The 20,495-nt window shown below is 37.9% G+C and overlaps 1 protein-coding gene across 1 annotated transcript in view; it reads left to right on the top strand.

Annotated features, from left to right (window-relative positions):
• Positions 1 to 2,867: 2,867 nt before the first annotated feature.
• The window catches only part of LOC115255020 (uncharacterized), a 157,941-nt gene continuing 140,313 nt past the window's right edge, over positions 2,868 to 20,495 (top strand). The window contains exon 1 of the mRNA XM_029852723.2: positions 2,868 to 3,966. The gene's annotated coding sequence lies outside the window, so the exon portion shown is untranslated. The remainder of the gene's footprint in view (positions 3,967 to 20,495) is intronic.

Raw genomic sequence — 20,495 nt, 5'->3', positions numbered from 1 at the left:
ACACGACGGTCAAAATGGTTCCAAGATGTACGACCGATTAAGGCAGGTGAACTAGTGATAATTGCAGATGAGAAGCTTCGAAACCACTGGACAAGGGGGCGCGTCGTCCGTGTGTATACAGGGCAAGATGGAGTGGCAAGGAAAGCGGATGTGCAAACAAGTGGAGGAGTCCTGCAACGTGCTGTGACGAAACTAGCTGTGCTAGATCTTGAAAAGGCTGATGACGCAGAAGCGGAACTTCAGTCGTCATGCGGGGGAGGATGTTCCGAAAAGATGCAGCCTAGTGTACCCCTCAATTCAGCAACATGCTCCAACGTCACAATTGTCTGAACGTTGTCTGTCATCGGTTTGAGGATATGTACATGCATAGGTAGCAATACGGAGGTTGTCAGAATTAGACTGGATGCGTAGTGATTTGCATTTATATAAGCTACGGTAAATTTCTTTATTAAATTGAATTGTTTAATTCCTAAATTACTACTGTGTATTTCTAGTTTTCAATTATATTCAATGAATTCGTATGAGGTAGTTCTGTGGTTAGTTGAATACACTATTGCCGACAAAATGTAAGCTAAACGAATTGTAAACCCTGTTATTAACCCTACTTACAAATAAACATTATTTCAGCTTCGAGCTAACTCACTGCTAAATACGAGTTTTGCTACGCGGATTGTCCGAAAATAGTTTTTTTACCACAACCCCGAAGATCAATTTGCGAGCACTTTCGTGTGATAGTTGCGGAAAGCATAGCAGCATCAGCTGTTTGTCAATTCGGCTGGTCACATTCAAAATAACGCGGATCAAAGAAAACGCATGGCAGTTTTTTAAAATGCAGCCACTTACGCGCACAACCTGCTACGATCTCCTATTATATAAAACTACAGCCTTAGATGTCCATCTAAGCCGTTGCTTAAGGGGTTACATAGCTTGCATGAGCATGAGCATGAGATGACCGTACAATTCGTAGTTTTGCTACTCTGTTACTGACCAGAACAGTCAACATTGCACAGGGAACCAAAAGGCCTGGGTGTAGCTTTCCATCCTCAATGAGCAATTTTGAAGGTTGAAAACTTTATATTGTCAGTACCGGCGCCGGCCACGTCCTTACGGTCATCGGGGAAGGGAAGGAATGTTAGTGTGACATCCGTTGCTGTCTTATCCCCGCAAGCTATGTAAGGGGTTACATAGCTTGCGGGGATAAACAATCCAACTTTGTTATTGCTTAATCCGAAAGTGTACTAACTAGCTAAATACAAAACCATGTGTTAGAGCTTTGCGTGCCAGACCTCACATGCGCCGAAATGTTTCCACACAGCCAGTTTATGCATTACAAATGCCATGAACATTTATGCTGCCGAATCGTATACATTTCTCTGGAGGTGCATTAGACATCCCAACGGGTGAACCTTTACTCCGCTATTGGAATTGTTTCCTGAATGAACATTGATGTGATTATCTTCCCTCTAGTCATGTTTTCAAGATTTACCATAAGAATTACCAACGTTGCTATTACTGCTATAGGTATTATGAATCAAAAAAGATCAATTGACTAGAAAAATACTGAGTCGACAACTGTGAAAGTGTTCATACACCAGTAAGCAGAAAGGCCGAATCTATCTCTGTGATAATTTAGAAACGAAAAGACAGAAAGCCCAATAAAATATTCACAAAACCAACTAACTTTTTATGATCACATTCGTCGGACACCTTACATTTTATCCATACACCACCATCACGACGACGTTAATCGCGCGCATCGCATTTCGTTCTGCTTGTATATTCCAGAACTTCTCCATCTAACCCGCACCCGCACCTCTTAAACCCAACGAAAGGCACACGTAAGCGTCGCGTCGTACATTACTGCTGCAACCATCAATCTTCCTGCTTTCGTGCATGGCAGCATATAGGCACGTAGGTAGGTAGCTGCTCCCATATTTGCTTGCTAATGCCAATCTTGTCTTGTACGTACGCTAAAAACAACGCTAGATGGCTCGGCTCAGTCTTTGCTGGGGACATACCGAGCTGGTAAACAAATGCCCGCGTCGCATCACCGTCGGCCGTTCGGTTTCAGTCCAGTGCGTCCATGCTCAGCAGTGCGTGCAATCCTTTGCAATCTGTTCGGCAGTTCGCGACAGACGACCTGTCCAGCAGCGTCCAGGTACCTACTTGGAAGGCAGTAGCAGACCCATTTGCACTGGATTTATGCGCACATAACTGCGTCTGCCCTCTGTCCCCTGGGCCTCTAAAGTGATGCGACAGAAGCAGGGGTGGAGATAGTTATCATCCGTCCCAAGCAGTCCTGCAAAATATCTGTCTCAGTGCCTGTTTTTCAGCCGAAAATGAATGACTGTGGCGGTCGTTTTCAGTTCCTCGATGTGAGAACTGACAGAGTCCGAGAGCTCCATTCGTGAGCGACCCAACAAGATCAATTCCCAATCATCCACACACTACTCATGCTGAAAGGCCATTCGTCTCAAGCGGTGGCTTGTGAGAGTGAGTGCCCTATACGTTAGCACGGGTGAAAACACTCAACTACAGAAAATTGAATGGAAATTTGGCCCTGTCAGCTCTCGCTTTCAGCACGCTGCGTGCGAGTGTGAGTACCTATTTCATTTCGCTCCCGTGTTGCTGATCGGAAAGCAACTTTGACAGGAAAACCAAAACAGAGAAAATGAAAAAAGCAAAATATCGCTATCATAAAGGCCTGTCGAAAAATTGCAGCACTGGTCCCAAGACCAGACAGCGGAGACTTCAATCGAGAGAGAGTGCACTCGATCGAGTTCAGTGATTTACGCTCTCTCTTGTCTGAGCAGGCGTCGGTTGGCGTCGTTTCACGCTCTTTGTTTTGTGTCGCTGTTCGCGCGGGTCGATCAAGAGCGAAAATCGATCAACGGAGAGGCAGTGGGAAACGCGTGAGAGAGAGTTAGAGCGTGAAGCGTCGCAGCGCTTAAGTCTAGCATAAGGGGACTTTAAGTCAGTCCAGCTTAAACCGTGCTCGCGAGTGGAAGTGATTTGTAGTCGTGGAGTTTAGTCGGTGATTTAGTTTGTATGGCAACGGGACCGATATTGTTGACATATGTGTACGGGGCTACCTTACGACGTCCGGCCGGTTGTTGTTGAACAGCGTCAGCATTGTTCGATATTTTGTATAACTATTACGAGTGGAGCAGACAGCAAGAAGACAACGAAGAAGAAGCGAGCTGATAGTGTATGGTCACTGGAGTGATTAGTTAGTGGCCGAGTACAACTGTTGTATTATTGGAAACAGAACTTGGTCGTCTCGGTTCTGGCGGATGAATGGCGGCATCGTTATCAGCAGTTGGAGTTGTGATTTTTTTGCGTAAATAAGCAAGAAGGAAAAGTGGCATGGCAGCACTATTTTTGGATTAAAACAGTGAGTGGTATTGTAATTGGTGGAATGCCATGTCTGTTTGAAGTGAAGCAAAGCATAATTGCTTGATAAGTGAGACAAGCGAAGAGCCGTTGCCGGCCTTAAGATTGGAAGAGTGAGTGGAAACAAAGTTTCGTTCAAGAAAGCATTTCGTTGAGGCCAGCAAGAAAGTGAATGAGATAATGCACCGGAAATAATTGGCCTGTGAAAATAAAAATTGGTGTTCCCCAGAAGAGATCTGAGAAAAGTCGCGAAAAACGGTCTTCTTTGACAGTCGAAGAGCGAGAGTGCAATCAAAGCGTAAATTGAGCGAAACCAAACAGCAACCGACAACTGAAAGCAAAACAAAGTGAAACAAGTTGGGCATTTTTTGTTTCGGAACGAGCAGTACGGTGTCTTATGAAAAGTGGACCTCAGCGGTCTGACGGAAAATGATTTAATGAACAAATTGATTGCTGATTGCCGACGAAGCATCGAACAATCATAACAAAGGGACACAACGGAGCGGTGGATAGAGCTGCCTTTTGGATATAATACATCAGAAATCTAAGTCGATTGACGGACAGCACACAAAGGTTAGTCATTCAATAAGAATTGCAGATGAGGGTGGGGCTTTTAATATTCTAATCGAAGACACAACAACAGTAGTATGACATTGACATATTGACAGCTTGACAGATGGCAGTACTTACCTGATTCACTGTCTTCCCGGATATATCAATGTAGTAGGGCAGCCACTCGTTGGTAATGATTTACACTTGTTGCCTTTCTCAGAATGTTATTCAATTCGTCTGTGAAAGAAGTGAGAACGTGACATTTCTTCGCAGCATGTCGCAGCGACGGAGTTGACGATGTCATTAAGACTGCGCCGTAGCCTACTCTGATCAGGTCCATTCATCCTTCCGAGAACCCTATTCCCATCCAATGGAATTCTTGGTTTTAATTATTCGAAATTCTTAACCCCAAACTGTGCTGCCTGCACGAGAAATGTATTCAACCGCGTAATTTATGTCTAATTTATTCCCGTGTGAGAAGGAGAGAGACGCTCACGAAAAGAGCGAACCGAGTTTAGTTGGATTCTCGTGTTTAGACGCCACCGCCTCGCGAGACTATCGCGTTACGCATGGCTTGCTTTATAGGTGAACCCAAGCTAGAACCTCCACAACCTAGCAGCGCCAGCGCCATCGCCAGGCCAGCGGATGTTACGCTCTAGCTCGCATCGGCCTTTGGCCTGTGTGTGCCTACATCGCCGGTGGAGCGTCTTCGCCTCCATCATCATCGTCGTCTATACGGGATCAAGAATTCGCTCTTAATCTTCGACCTCGCGTGGCCCCCCTCAATGAACAATGGAGCTGTAGATCCACCTATGTAGTCGGAACGGATTAGGGTTACCATCACGTGCGCTTTGGACGAATGTTGTTGATGTTGTTCTGTTTTGCTCTTCCATTCGAGTTCAAGACCCGCGCGGGCACTAGCACTGGCTGACTACCGACTTGGATGTGTAGAACTTCACCAGACCGTGGAAAATGGAAGCAAAAAGATAAATATATCAGCAAGAACAAGGCCCCAATCAGGGACCTGGCTGCTACTTTTTCCTCACCTTAGCGAGAGTGGTGCGCCCTAATTGACCGGTTGCACAGCCGAAACGTTCTTCAATTTAAGAAGATCGATGGATGATGGTTCTCACCGTTCAACTCGAGATCTTCGGATGTTTGCTCTTTCAATTAGAGGTTTCAGAGGCTTTTTGTTCGCTGACAGCACCCGTCTTCAATTCGGATCTGGACCAGAGCATGGGATCGAGTCCAGATGTTTGACCGGCCTGCGGAGGGTATTGTTTGTGGGGCAGGTTGATTGAGCGTGAACTTGCGATTTGCCGTGATGCTAACAGGATTGAAGGGCGATCGCGTTTAGTTGGTTCAGTGCGGTTGGCGGAGTTCAGTGGCCGGTAGAATGTCGAGGGAAACTCGGAACAAGAAGTGGTTCAATTTAGATGATTTTGTGTGAACATTTTCATCTGAACTTTCTTCTTCTTATCGAAGAAGTCAGCTACTCAGCTTGATGGTTGACGATCGATTCCACAGTTATAGGCTGAAAACATCTGCGATATGTTTGAGCGATTTCTTCAGAAGTATTTGACTTGTTTCGTTATAGATATCAACCATGATCTTTATTAGATTCCACTCGAAGCTCAGAACGAGTCTATAATTACAAAGAGTTATTTACAGGAATGTCTATATTTCATGGAAAGATTTGAATAAGTTACCTTGGCATAATGCACATATGTTTTCTTCATTTAAAACCACGCGAGTGACAAGGTAGGTTTTGACCATATTCGTATTGTCGTTTTTGGTTTCTTGGTCATATTCTTGGCAGACAATCAACGGTATCCTCATAGTCTTTCAACCCAGGATCTTAAGGATATGTTGCTACATATTCTGTATAATTGGTCTGGAAACTTGATCCAGAAAATTATTTTACCAGAGTTATATCTGAAACTTATAATAGGCACAGTACAAGTGAAATTTCTATAAACTCTAAAAAACATCTAGATATCGAACTACAGAACTCAAGTTGCATTCAACCCTTTCTAATAATTTTCTCAATCTACACTTCCGCTGCTGCAAAACATCTCACATTCCCTGGTAATCATCCCTCTTCAACCAGTCTACCATTTTCGAACTCGATGCCAAATCGATCCCGGGGTCGATTGAATTTCGACACGTTCGCCAATTTTCGAGGGCGGAGAACGTAGAATTTCACCAAACCAAGAGAGCGAGCCTCCCTTTTAGGAGTCCCATCGCAATAGCCTACTACAAAGTGGCAATGATACGGCACCGATAGCCAGAAGAGATCGAGATAATTGGTGGTGACGATGAGGATTAAGGCGACAGCAATGGCCCAATGAAGCTGCTGCTGCTGATGACGATGATGAGGCCGGGATGCCACCGGCGGGCGATGATGGTGGTCTTTTGTGTCTTCGGGAGAGCAAAGAAGATAAACACGAAGGAGGCGAGAAAAGAGAGTGTGGCGGCGCGCGGCGTGGTTGGTGAGCCCGTTTTATGATGTGACGGACGGGATGAGCACACGGAGCACACTGACTGGCAGAAAGGAAGTCGATGCATAGATGGAACGGATGCTGGTAGGGCCTAAGCCGATTAGCGACTCCGGAATATAAATGGTTCCCGTCCGCTGCGGACTGGATGTTGTTGTTTTTTTTTTTCTTTGTTTGAATAAAGATAGCTGGCACAACGTTTGAAGGAAATTCTTTGCATGGAGTGTGGATTTTTAAAGGTTCGTTGGCCAATTAACATCTCTAAAACTGTGGCTCAAACCATCGAATTCCCCCGTTTTTAATTCATACCATTGCCTAAACAATTCAAAAATCGAGTTGCGTAACCATCAGGAAATTAAGCTAAATCATAGATCACTAACCTTTCTCCGCCCTTTGAATAAACTCATAACATAATCATTCGTAATAGCAACTAGAAAGACTTTCGGAATGGTACCTTTATCTAATTACGTCAGTTTTACGAACAAAGTCGGATCAACTCTTCACCCCTTGCCAGCCAGACACTCGTTATAGGGCAGCTAATTGCCATAATAGCGCTTCTAAGCGATGATGTTCAGCACTCCTCAGTCAAGAGTCATCGTTTTTAAGCACCCATCCAAACGTACGCAGGTAGATGAGCCTTCCCCTTGATCATTCGCTAGACACGAGCCTGCACATTTGGCGTTGCTGCGACGATGGAAAACCAATTTTTGTGAAAAAAATATCCAAACGCTGCTGGGTTTTGGTCATCGTCATTCATACACTAATTTTTGAGTTTTGAATTCAGTTGCATTTCAGTTTTTTTTTCAACACATAGGAAAGCAGCTCCCAATTTAATATTTATTACCCATTAGCAACGATGTTTAGTCGTGCTTTGATAATTTTGAAATTTCCTTTCCACCTTTCAGGAAGATCTTCATCGGAATTAAAACTGAACTTTCTGAAAAAAAATAAAAACTTTAATATTCTAAGTAGAAAAAAAAAGAAAATTTTCGCAAAATTTCTTAAAGATATACCCAAAACCAAAGGAGGCCTTTCAATTCATCTGGAAATCTATTTTTTTAAGTTCTTCCTGATACTTAATCAATTCTGCAAGTGATTATATTTTTTAGCTTTTTCAAATATTTCTCCACAAAGTTCCTTGTTCAGCGTATACTAAATTTGAATGACGTAAAATTTGCAATGGGATTTGTTTTGTTGACTATAAATACTTGGAAATTTTTGAAAAAAATCTTTAAAAAGCATTGCCGGAGATATGGGATTGAAGAAAAAATAAATAAACAAATAATAACTTGGACATTTTTGAAGAAAAGTGGAATTTTTCTTGAATTTCTTGGATAAATTCTTAAAGAGATTCCCTGGGGCAACCTAGAATTTCAAAAAAAAAATTAAAAAATTTCGGTTAAAAATTTATTTACTAAATTTTTTCGATAAAATCTGAATATAAAAAATAATCGAGGTATTTTTTGGAAATAAATTTAACATTTTTACAACAAAAAAAATGTCAATCGAAGCTTGAGTTTTATAGGAATTTAACCAAGATTTTAAACAGGTATTTCGCAAAAGTTTTTTTTTTATTTTTGAAGATTGTCCAAGAGCTTTTCAAATATTTCTAGATCTTTTTTTCTAAAATTGTCCCATCAATTTTGTTCAATGATGGTAAATGGCAATTCTTCTTCTTTTGCACCGACACACCGCACACACATCACCATTTTGCGGCAGTTGTCACGTAAGCTTTTTCGGGTGGAAGGCTTTGTTATTGGAATTATGATTTTTTAACGATTATAGTGCATGGATAAAATCTCGTTTCAATTTTTTTCTCTATTAGCGGTAACTTTTCGTAGTTCCTCCTTGTCAATAATTTGAAGTTGAATCAAACGTTTTACAAAGTTGATTATATGAGCCATGTATGTTCAAAATTTCAATTCATTCAGCTGTTTGCATCCGGTGATTTGAGATTTATTTTTTTTTCTAAAAATAACTATCAAGTAACAATGCAATTGACTAGACTTGCTTTAATTTTCATGTGAAATAACCTAATCTTACTCAAACTTTTATAAACAACTAGTTATTCAGTGAAATTTAAACATTTTCAATGCCCTTTATAGTTACAACTAGATGAACAGGTTAAAAAAAATTGATTGATTGATTTGTCTTTATTAAAGAGACTTTCAGCCCTTGGCTGGTTCGTCTCTACCAAAGTTTAAAAAAGTGAAATTTTGCCTATACAGGTATGTTCCGTTTTTGTCACTATCCGTTTTTATCACTATCCGTTTTTGTCACTATCCGATTTCGTCAACATTTCATTCCGTTTTTGTCAACACTAATTTTTTTGTCAAATTTATTCCCTCGAACACGAGTTATTTATAGCTTAACATTTATCTTGTGGCAATGCATCCATTAATGAATTTTAAACAACTACCAATGATGACATAGAAGACGTATACGCCACAGTAGCTTTCAACACATTTCAAATTTAGCTATAAATAATATTAATTCATGCTTTCTCTCAAGCATAATTTTACTTCTTATTTGAAAATGAGAAAAATTAAACCAATAGTCTAATAGAAAAATTAAACCGAGCCAATTTAATTAATGAAATTTTGACAGGAGGTGGCAGGAGGTAACACGTGAATATCAATATCATCAGCAACAATTTTGTCGTTTTGTAAAATGGCTCAATCATTTTCCAAGTGTAACAAAAGTTGCTAATCATGATAGATCAATAATAGATGGGATGTGCATATAAAACCATCAAAGGACGGATTCCCCAGTAGCACACTTGTTCTACATCAGTTTCTATGACTCTTATATGACCAAATTTGGTCATAAAGGAGTTACATTGACTTTTATAAAACATATGTGCTACTAGGGTTTGATTATCCGGCAATAGGAAAAAATCACCATGGATAATCGAACTTTTTTTTATTTCATGTGCTTATTGTGTTAGGGCTTTCAGGGATTGCTCCAGGATGTCCATCTGGATATTCCTCCAAGAACTTCCTTCTGAAGATCCTTCTTCTTCATCTTACTATTATTGTTATTCCTTACGGCTCTACGTATCAACTGAAATGTGGCCTGCCACTTAAATTGTTCTTTAAGAACTTTAACAGTTTAGGGCTTTCTTTGAATTTTTAAACTACAATCTTTTAAACAAGACTTTTTTAAGTGAAATAAATTTCGCGTGATTTTGTACACGTTTTCTTGAAATTATGCGAATTCTTCTCTCCTGGTCGCTATTTCTTTCCGACAGGGCTCAAACTTCTACCAGAGATCTCTCTTGTTCCAGACCGAAACAGCTATATTCACTAGCCTAACAGGAGATTCCTATAGAATTTTATCCAAGATTTCATCTTTCGTGTGCTCCAAAAATGCAATCTTCGTGGAGCGGACCTGGTTGGATGGTTAGAACACGTGACTATCACGCCGAGGACCTGGGATCGAATCCCACTCCCGACAAACTCACAAAATGTGAGTTCTTCCTTCGGAAGGGAAATAAAGCGTGGGTCCCGAGATGAACTAGCCCAGGGCTAAAAATCTCGTTAATACAGATAAAAAAATGCAATCTTGATTTTCTTTAGTGATTCCTACTAGCGATTCTTGTATTTCTCCAGATTCCTTAATGGATTTCTTCTGAGAAATCGTCAAGCAATAATTCAGAAGTTCCTTTATGTAAATTAGGGGTTAAATCTTTCAGAAATAAGTTTCTCAAAGAAGGAGGAGTCGAGGATCTTGGAAAACGATCTGGGGATTTCTCCAGCAACTCCTGTAGCGTAGGGCTCCAAGAAGGAACAAAAGATTCCCAAAAAATCCTAAAGAAATCCCATTAATTCTGAAAGTATCCTTCGAGGAACAATTTGATGATTTCTTGAAAGAATTTATACTGGATTCCTAGAAGGGATTTCTCAAGGATTCCCAAAAAAAAAAATTCTGGAGGATCCTCAGGAATAACTCCCCGGAGATTTCTATACAGAACATCATCCCTGAAGAAACTTCTGGAGGATTTTAGGAAAGAATTCCTTGAAGATTACTAGACTAAACTTCTGGGAGATTCCCAGGAAATGTAGTAAGAAATCGGGGATAATTATTATTGTAATAATTGCATTTTCAGCCCAAGGCTGGTATCTATAGTAATCATGAGGAAATAACATAGATGAAGAATAGAATCGTATTGGAAAATCTCTGAAAGTTCCAGTAGGTCTAGATGTTCCTACTGCGAATAAATACCAAAGCAAAGTCAAAATAAATCATAAGAAAATCTTTAAAGAACCCAAGAAAGAACTTCTGATGAAATTCTAGAAAAAACTGTTGATGGAATCCCAGAAAGAACCTCTGGAGAAACATCAGAAAAAAATCCTGGAGGGATTTCAGAAAGCAGTCTTGGAAGAAATCTCGTAGGAAATTTTGAAGAAACGGAGGAACTCCTATATTTCAAAAGTAAAATCTTGGCGAATCTCCAAAGCAACTCTTGGATGAATTTATGAACTAGGACTAAATCCCAGAATGATTTTCTTAGCCCACCTTGTGCATTAGGCTATTTCAGCCCCAAACCGTACACAACGTCATCGAGCTGTTCCCAACATAATGCATAAGTATGCTTAATAAATTCCAATTCTTGGTGGAATGTTTGAAGGGATCCCCAAAAGAAACTCCAGGAAAAATTTAAAAAGAGACATCTAGGTTGATCCGAGAAGAAATTTCTGAAGAAATCATAAGGGGCAGAACCTCTTTTCTCTAAAAATTCTTTAGGTGCCTTCCATAAATGACGTAGCATTTTAGGAGAGCGGGGGGAGTCTCTCATTATGCTACAAACCATGTTTTAGGTATGGGAAATAGGCTACGAATGGGGAGGGGGTATCGAAAATCGTTTAAAATGCTACTTCCGTTTATGGACGACCCCCTATCGAATTCCAAAAGATAAACAAACGACATGGTATAAGGTAACCTACAAGAATTCTGGAGGATCTTCTTGCAGAATCCAATTTTCTGGAGAGAATACAAGTGATTGCTTAGAAAAATTCCTGAAGATTTTCTAAAAGTATCCTAGTGAATCCTAAAAGTATCCTAGTGAAGCGAATAAAATACGGCAGGCTGAGGTGGGCGGGGCACGTAGCTCGTATGCCGGAGGAACGACAAGCTAAAATCATATTCAGCAGTGAACCAGGTAGAGGTCGTCAGCTTTGCGGTAGGCCGCGCTCACGGTGGCTTTTTGCAGTTGAGAAGGACCTAAGGGCTCTGAACGTTGAGGGTGACTGGAAGCGATTGGCCCAGGACCGAGACCAGTGGAGGCGAATGCTTCATTCGGCATAGACTCAACACTACGAGTTGTAGATCATCAAGTATCAAGTAGTATCCTAGTTGAAACTTTCATAGGAATCTGTTAAGATGAAAATCGTGGAGAAATGCATTCCGCAAGGAAGTAAACATATCCATTTTTGTTAGGATATCGAAATTACGTTCTTAAAGATTAATCATTCATATTTTAAAACGTCAATCCGGATACTGGAACTGTAATATGTGCCATTCTTGCGTTCAACGAAAATAAATTTCCAAAACTGTGGTCACAAATGTGGTGAAAACCTCTTGTCGACGTCACAGTCAGAAAACTGTAATTTGAACTGTGCTACCAAGACGTGCTTAAAGATATCAAAAACAACTAAATTTTATAATAAACTGCATATTTTTACTTTCGGAATGTGTTCTACAGTAAATCTTCCAATTTATATAAAAATGTTGCAAAATATTTTGTCAAAGAAAATTATTCCGTTTTTATCACTATTCCGTTTTTGTCAACTGAAAATCGCGGACCGTGTTGATAAAAACGGAACATACCTGTATTAGTAATCTTGTTTGTCTAAGCTCAGGTTTACTTAGATTGCTTTCCTTGAATTGAACAATTATATTATGGCCCGAATTAGGACGATGCAAATATTTTCTGTCCGAGACCTCTCATCGGGTATGAGAGGGGACAAGAATATACAAGTAACACAAATGGAATGAAAAAAAAACTTAAAATTTGAATAAATACCCCTTATTGAAAAAAAAAATCAAATTATTAAAAAAAAATGTTCGAAAACATTTTTTTCTATTGAAAATGGAGTCATGGGCCACCATGCTTTATTTTCGCCCCTTCAAAATCTGGGATTTTTTAACGGGGTGGAGGGGGTGACATAAAACACAATAAAAATTTGCATCGACCTTATACATTATTATTATCATTCTTATTTTGTTTAACCCTCTAATACCCAAATTTTTGATTTTGATCTAAATATCATTTTTCGTCATCTAAAATCGATTTAAACATGTTTTGGAAGATGATTCTTTTTAATTCTCGATTTCGAGAATTTCAGTTTTTGATTTTTCTGATTTTTATTTTTGAACATCCCCAAACTTTTATATTTTTCCTGGAAGCCAATTTGGGGAACGGATTTTTTGAGATGAAAACATTTTGAGATTTTATGATAATTGTTGAAATATAATTATTTTAATTTTTTTTCACAGAAAATTTTATTTTCCGTGTAATTTTAAGGAAAATTATTTTAGAGTGTGTTCGATTTCCTTAAACTATTAAACAAGGATAGAATGATTTGGAAAAAATTTAAAATATGTTAATTGTAGCGATTCAATACAAAATAAACAATGACTTCTAAAAGGTGACTAAAACATCAATTTTTAAATGATTTAAAAAAAATGTAAATACGCTTTAAAATACACCAAAAACCATTTTGAGATGTACAGAAAAGTCCTAAATATCAGTCAAAAATATAAAAAAAATGATTTTCCACGAAACAAAAATTACAAAAATGCTCAAACTATACCCCGTCTAAAGGCGGGATTGGGTATTAGAGGGTTAAGAGGTAGCCTTATAGATTTTTAAATAAAGCTTTTCTGGTATTACCTCCTGTTTTAGACCATATTCAATCGGGTTTCATCATAACCTCCCTAAAGAAAGTATAATGTAGATGCTGAAACGTTAGCATTCGACAGCACTGACTGAAACTTTTATATTTTACAGACCCGTGCAAAAAAAAAAGAATCTGGTGTAACAAGTTTTAAAATTTTATTATATTGGCGAGGACTAGAAGGCAGTGCTGGCAGATGTTTCAGTTGGATTTCTGGAAATATTTGTTTTATTGAAAAGAGTAGTAACTATCTCATTTACATGCGATTCTTGCGAAAACGCAAGTGTTAAAGAATGAACAGAAAAAGAATCATTGGTGGAATCTCCCAAAGAACAAACGTCTTTGAATCCCAGCTCATTAAAGTACCAGAACCTCAAATGTACTAATCTCAAGATGCAAACAACTCACGAAAGTTAAATTTGTAGTTTGCTCTTGCTCGCTTGTAATAAGCAAAAAATAAGATGATTCTGTGCGCTAGTTAAAGCTTTCATGAGATTTGTGCGCTTCAAATCGTGAACAGCTTCTAAAGTCGGCCATTTTGGCGACCATCTTGGTATTCCAACGAGCTTGTCCATTAAGGTAGGAAGGATTATGATTGGGGTGACTCGAGTTTATATGATTTTTTTTTTCATTTCATTCTACATGACGCCACAATGCTCTGGTCATGTTTTTGGCTAAATCCGTTTCATTTGAAGTTTTATAAGAGATATGGTAAAATAATGTTTTTTTGCATTTTGCTTACTTTAGCGAAACATAATTCTTAAAAAAAAAACAGAACAATCATCACAACAAGGAGAAACTGCAAGGGAAATATGTAGCTGAATTAAATTATATTTACTTTATCTTAAATTGGGAATGAAATTGGAACTGCATATTTGTTTTGTTCTTGGTCACGATTTCAAGACATTTTAGAAGTAATTTATTATGGTAGTTTGGGGGCTATCGACTGTGAAAACTAGACACGCTATACAGGGTGCGCTTACCAACTACGCCACAGAATAAAACATGAAAAATCTGTTAATGCTCAAAATGTTATTTGATTTTTTTTAATTTTCATGTTTTTTTTTATTTTTTGTTTTCTTTTTTTTTTAAATTATTTGATAATAATATTTTGTTTCGCCCCTCTGTACGGGTGCTCAGGACTGACAAAAAAGAAAAGAGGATAATATGTTTATACAGGATGTTCTAAGCTAAGTGGGTTAAAATCTCCAGCCACAGGGCTGAAAGTCTCTTTAATAAAGATAATAAAAAAAAAAATTGGCAAAATTCGTAATAGATTTTCTAGAGAAAACGCTAGAAGAATCCTTAGTAAAATTTCTGTAATTTCTTTTATTTATTATATTAGTGAATTTTAACTACAGATTGCCTGTGAAACTGAGATCGACTCGATGAATTGTAATTACAATATTATACTTTCAAAGGAATTTAGTAAGAAAATACTATAATATGGGTAAGAGTTTAATGGTAAGAGTTAACCTCAAGCGACAATTTTTTGTAGGATTTTTTGGAAGTAATGATGGGAAGTATTTTTACAGTACATATATCCAATTTTTTTTTGAAAAAACTTTTGGAAGCGTAAAAGAATACTTTGAGTCAATTCTTTCAAGAATATCTGGGCAGAAGTGCTAGGCACATTTTTGTTATTTTGCAAACAACTTTTATTAGAAATAAAAATACGTAACATATTAAAAAAAAATTGCGAGCTGTATGAATCCCATATAACATGGGACAATTATGCGTAGAACGATAGTATACCCGGATAGACGAGAATATCTAAATCATATCTCAAATCGAATATGTTTTGCTGTCAAAGCTCAATGTGATTTTAATGTGTTATTCATAAATCTAATGAATATTGCACGAATAGCTCAAAGTGATATGATATCAGTTTTTGTTCTTATCGAAATAGCTGAAAATTTAAACAAATTTAGCTCTTCTGCATGAAATGGAACACATACACCCATAGGATGGCACAATATTAGTGAAATGCCATGTGCCCCTTTCTGAGCTATGAAAACGAAGAACAGCATGCTCTTATCCACAGTGAGCCACAGTTGAGTAGTAAGCATCGTCGCCTGTGAATCCTAAGGTCGTAGGTTCGATGCTGTATGCAGACATTTTTTTTTCTAGAAAAAAATGACGAATCTTATCTGCTATTGTCTTGATCTTGTAATATCTTAACGAGCTATTATTGAGTAGTTCATCATATTAGATTTTGCTATTATTTCTGATCTTTTACCTCTTATATCAATCAAACTAATATCAGTTCTTGCTCTTCAGTAATTTAATCAATAATAAAAAAATGCTATTCAGGGATGTTTTCGATCACCTAACAATCGTTTGACTCATTTGTCCATAACTCAGTTCAGAAACCTAATATTGAAATGTGATGTTCGGCAAAGTTGTAGATTAGTGTTTTTCCTACAATTATCACCAAGAACGCCATATTCTAACTTTTATATATACGGCGCTAGAGCGCTAGTTCCACCTACTTATACTAAACGATCGAAAAATTCGATCGTTTAGTATGAGTAGCTGGTACTAACACTTTTACGACGTAAATATTAGAGTTAGAATATGGCGTCCTTGGTGATAATTGTAGGAAAAACACTAATCTACAACTTTTTCAAATACAACATTCCAATATAGGGCTTCTGAACTGAGTTATGGACAAATGAGTCAAATGATTGCCAAGTGATCGAAAACAACCTTGCATTGCTATTCATCAGGTTTTTTAACCTACTCGGGTATACTCTGTACAACAAATTCGGAAAATCATCTAGTAGGAAAAATAACTGTATAAATTACCAAAGAAATATACGAAGACATTGTGTAAAACTTCCTTTTGAAGTAAGCTAAAAGCATCGCACTAAAGTAACAGTCACTCAATCACTCGCCTCCATCGTGGACCAAACCGACGACGACGGAGACCCTTTTGCCTATAAATAGGAATCCCCAAATCGATGAATTCCAACGCTTCACCACGGTCACCAACACCACACAAACGACCCAGCATTCGAACTTTCAGAATCTCAGCGCTGGCTGAGGAATGTTTTAATAATCACCTTTGTTTTTCCTCTATTTTCTTAGATAATTGATCTCCCAGCAGCGTCCCTCACCTCACCATCGTCGTCGGTTAACCGACGAATATATAGACTCAAATAGACTCAAACCTCACCAAAGCGGTGGTGCTTGGTTCGGGTTCCTCTTCTGAGATATCCGTTGTTGGTGGGAGTTGGATTGCTCAAACTGAGATTAGAACCTCATGTGGCTGTTAAGGCTTGGGATGGCGGGAAGACTCTTGAAAACATTCTTGAATGGAATGGAAATTGGGAGATCAAGAAAAAAAACCGGCGATGATTCCGGATAATTGCCCCTCCGGAGCGCCGGTTGAACTCCGCAACTTGAACTCCAAGTCGGAGTAATTTGGAAATTCTTTTACCTAATCGACGATGTTCGGAACAAACGCCCAGATAGGAAATTATCGACTTTGTTCCGTGGTATCTGGAGGGGTCGAGGTTTTGCGCGTGTAGCTTTTACCAGCCGACCTTGCAATCAATAACACGCGAAATGTGAGGTTCCAGAATGTGTGCGGACCTTATGGACTTGTGTGGACCTTGAAATTACACCTTTTATGTGCGAATCGTGTGCGCATCGGATATGAAGGTGGTGGAAGTGCTTCGAAAAGAAACAAAGTGATGCCAATTGCGTGCCCGTGGCCTGGCCAGGCATGGTATCTCATTGGATCGTAACACTTGTGGGTCAATCATAACGAGTCGCAACGCAGCGTAGCGCAGTCCGGATCCGAGCGAGGCTTGTTAGGGATGATTAGAGTGCGCAAAAAATCGGTGCCAATTTGCCAACACGAGAGGGTGCGATAATCGGGTTGACGCCGTTCGTAAAAGGGGTTTATAATGAGCTTGGTAAGAGGATTTGGACTTTGGGCTCATTACGTCGCTCGTTCGTTGGATTCCGCTGAAGGTCTGCTTGAACGACGCTATTTCGGGGCTTTATGGTGGTTGAGGGTCATGGAATGCGGAAAATTCATATCTTAGGTATGCTACCTGTTACTTTTTGGGCTACGATTTTCGTCTTTTGATCTGAGCTGAATGAATAATCCTTCTCCAGTACATCTGGTTCTGGGACAATTGCCTTTAGCCCAATAAAATTACTTTTAGGTCCACTTTGATTCTTCTTTTAGAATTTATGCCTTCCCCTGTGCGGCTTATGAATTTCCTCAATGATTACCACTAGGGATACCGCCAGAAATTGCTTTAGGGATTCTTCAAGGGTTCTTTCAAGATTTATCATAATTTTACCTGAGCTTTTACAGAAAAAAACTCTTGCAGGAGAGAATGATTCAATCAACAATTACCCCAAAGGATACTCCATATAAAATGCATTCTAACCCATGATTTTTTTTTTTGAAAATTTTTCCAAAGATTCATTCAGAAATTATTTCCAAAACTCTTTCAGGAATTTGGCTTTGGTCTTCTTCGGAAGTTTCTAAAAAAAATCTTAAAACTAGCCAACGAGTTTCTTCAGAAATTCCTCCTGGGATTCCATGAGCGATTATTTAGGAAGTTACTACAAGGTTTGCTACGGCAGTTAGTGCATGTATTCTTCCATGTGATTCTGCAAACATTTCTGTATGAAATCCCCCCAGCAGTATTATTAGAATATTTCTAGAAATTTCCAGGAACTTTTTTAGGAATTATTGCTGGAGTTTCTCCAGAGTTTTTAGGTCTTATTCCATCTAATCAGAGATTCCATTTATTTAGAATTTTCACTAAAAAATCTCAAGAGATTTCTCCAGAAGTTCCTCCTGGTATTTTCCAGGGATTTCTTAGGGTTTATTTATAATTTCTTCCGTTGATGATTCGGAAACTGCTTCCAAAGATTATCTCAACAATTCCTGCAGAAATTGCTCCAGAATCTATTACTTGGCATTTTTATTTTAAATTATCAAAAAAAAAAAAAATCTTCTATGATTACCTGCAGAGGATGCTTCTGTTCTTCCACGTCTTCTTTCAATGATTCTCTCAGCAATTCCTGCAGAAATTATTCCTGAATCTATTTCTAGGTATTTTTTAAAGAATTTATCAAAAAAATCTTTCTTTGAATACTTGCAGAGGGTTCTTCTGTTCTTCCAGGTCTTGCAAAGATTCTTTAAAAATGTTTATTTTTCTGAAATTCGTTTAGAAGTTCTAAAAAAAAGTTGCTTTTGTTTCTGCTGAATTTCTTTCAGAATTTTTTTTTCAGGATTTTTTCTTAATTGATTTTTATTGTATCTCTGAACAATGTGTATAAGAAGTTCTTCTATGAATTCCTCCACAGATATCTGCGAGAGTTCTTCTATGGATTCTTTCAGAAATCTTTTAAGGGATCCCCCAGAAGTTAATTGACGGATATATTCAAGAATTCCACCAGTACCTTTGCCTGCAATTTATGCAAAATATCAGACTATTTTTAGAGATTCTTTCAGAAACTTCTCCATTAAATCATCGTAGAAATATTTCCAAAAATATCTTAAGCAATATTTCCTTGAAATTACTTTGAGAGTTCTACAAGAAGTTTGTCATGATTTTCTTTTTAGAATTCAAAGAAGTATCTTAACGAGCAATCGCCCCAGAAAATTTTCAAGATTTTTTTTTTCTAGGAATCTCCAAAATTATTACAAGGAGCTCATCTAGGGATTTCTTTGGAATTCCTTCAGGGATTCCTTGAAGAATTCTTCCAGGCATTTTTGTGCAATTAAAGCCACAGGTCCAAATTCTAAGAAAACATCAGGTAGGAATTTTTTCAGGAATAGTGGAAGAAATTTTTCAACGAATTATTGGAGCAACGCTTAGAAGAATTTCCAAAAGAATCTGGGTAGGATTTTTTTAGAGAAACTTTTCAATGCATTTCTGTAAAACTCCATGAAAGAACTGTAGGAGATACCCCGCACTGAAATTCCTGAACTCAACAACTCTGAACAAGTCTCGGAAGATATTTCTGAAATAATCCCAGACAAAATATTGGAAAAAATCAAAGCGTGCGGGAATTTTTGAAAACATTTCAGAAGGAATTTTTAAAGAAATACCCACACAATAATCTGTAAAAATCTCAAAAAGTACTTTCAAACAAATCTCTAGAGGAATATCTGTATAACCCCTGGAAAATTCTTGTTGAAGTCCTAGCAGGAAATTTTGAAAAACTTTCACGAAAAAGCCTTGTGCGGAATTCCTGAAAAAACCTTGTAGAAAATTCTTAAAGAAGTCTGTGGAAAAGCCTGTCCCAAAAAAAATATTGTTCGAAAAGTCAAGGTGCTCAATCCTCTAATGAAAGATATATATACTTGAAGCATTTTGTAGAACATTTCGATAAAAAAAATATTTAGAGGACAATTTTTGAAAACTGGCCAATTTTCATGAAAATTCTTAAAAAAATCATGTTTTCGTAATATTTTTTCAATTTCTGTTTTTTTTTATATTTTTTTTAAATTTTTCTGTTTACTAATGGGCATTCTTGAAAGGTATTGGTTTTGAATGTATTGTGTTTAAATTGACGGCAGAACCTTTTCTGCGTTGATAAAAAGTATATTTTATTGAACATTGTTCAAGAAATCCTCCGTTTTGTTAAGTAGGAATTATCATACCATTCAGAGATCACATAATCAAGTCAGGATAAGTTAAAATTGATTCTAAATGAGCTTTGCGTATAATAGACAAAAGTTAGTTTTTGTGAAAATACGCAAGTTTGTAATGCTCGAGCCTATAGAAAATGAAATATTGCAGAATCAATTCATGTTTCAAATTTTTGTGAATTCATAACGCAAAGTTTTGCAAATATTTGAAAAATTGTCCATTCATTAGAAGCGTTATATCTCAGCTTCTATACAATTTTTTAAGCGAAATGACGCTTATGAGTAGCTCATACAGATAAAATTGTCGTTGTTGAAAATAAAAAAAATAGTACATGTATTTTTTCTCAATTTTCTATGAAAAATCCTAAAACAAGAGCCCTTTAATCATCACAAAATAGAATCTGCCAACAATATAGAAGTTAATCTTTTTCATTTCAAAAGCTGCTTACCCAGTGCGTAAGTTAGAGTAACCTTGATGACAACATTGATTAAGACTTCGTCTGCAAACATTGGCAGATCATGATG

Source organism: Aedes albopictus, chromosome 2 (genome assembly GCF_035046485.1).
Source record: "Aedes albopictus strain Foshan chromosome 2, AalbF5, whole genome shotgun sequence".
NCBI lineage: Eukaryota > Metazoa > Arthropoda > Insecta > Diptera > Culicidae > Aedes > Aedes albopictus.
The sequence above is the reverse complement of the archived record's forward strand: the minus strand, read 5'-3'. Positions and strand labels throughout refer to the sequence as shown.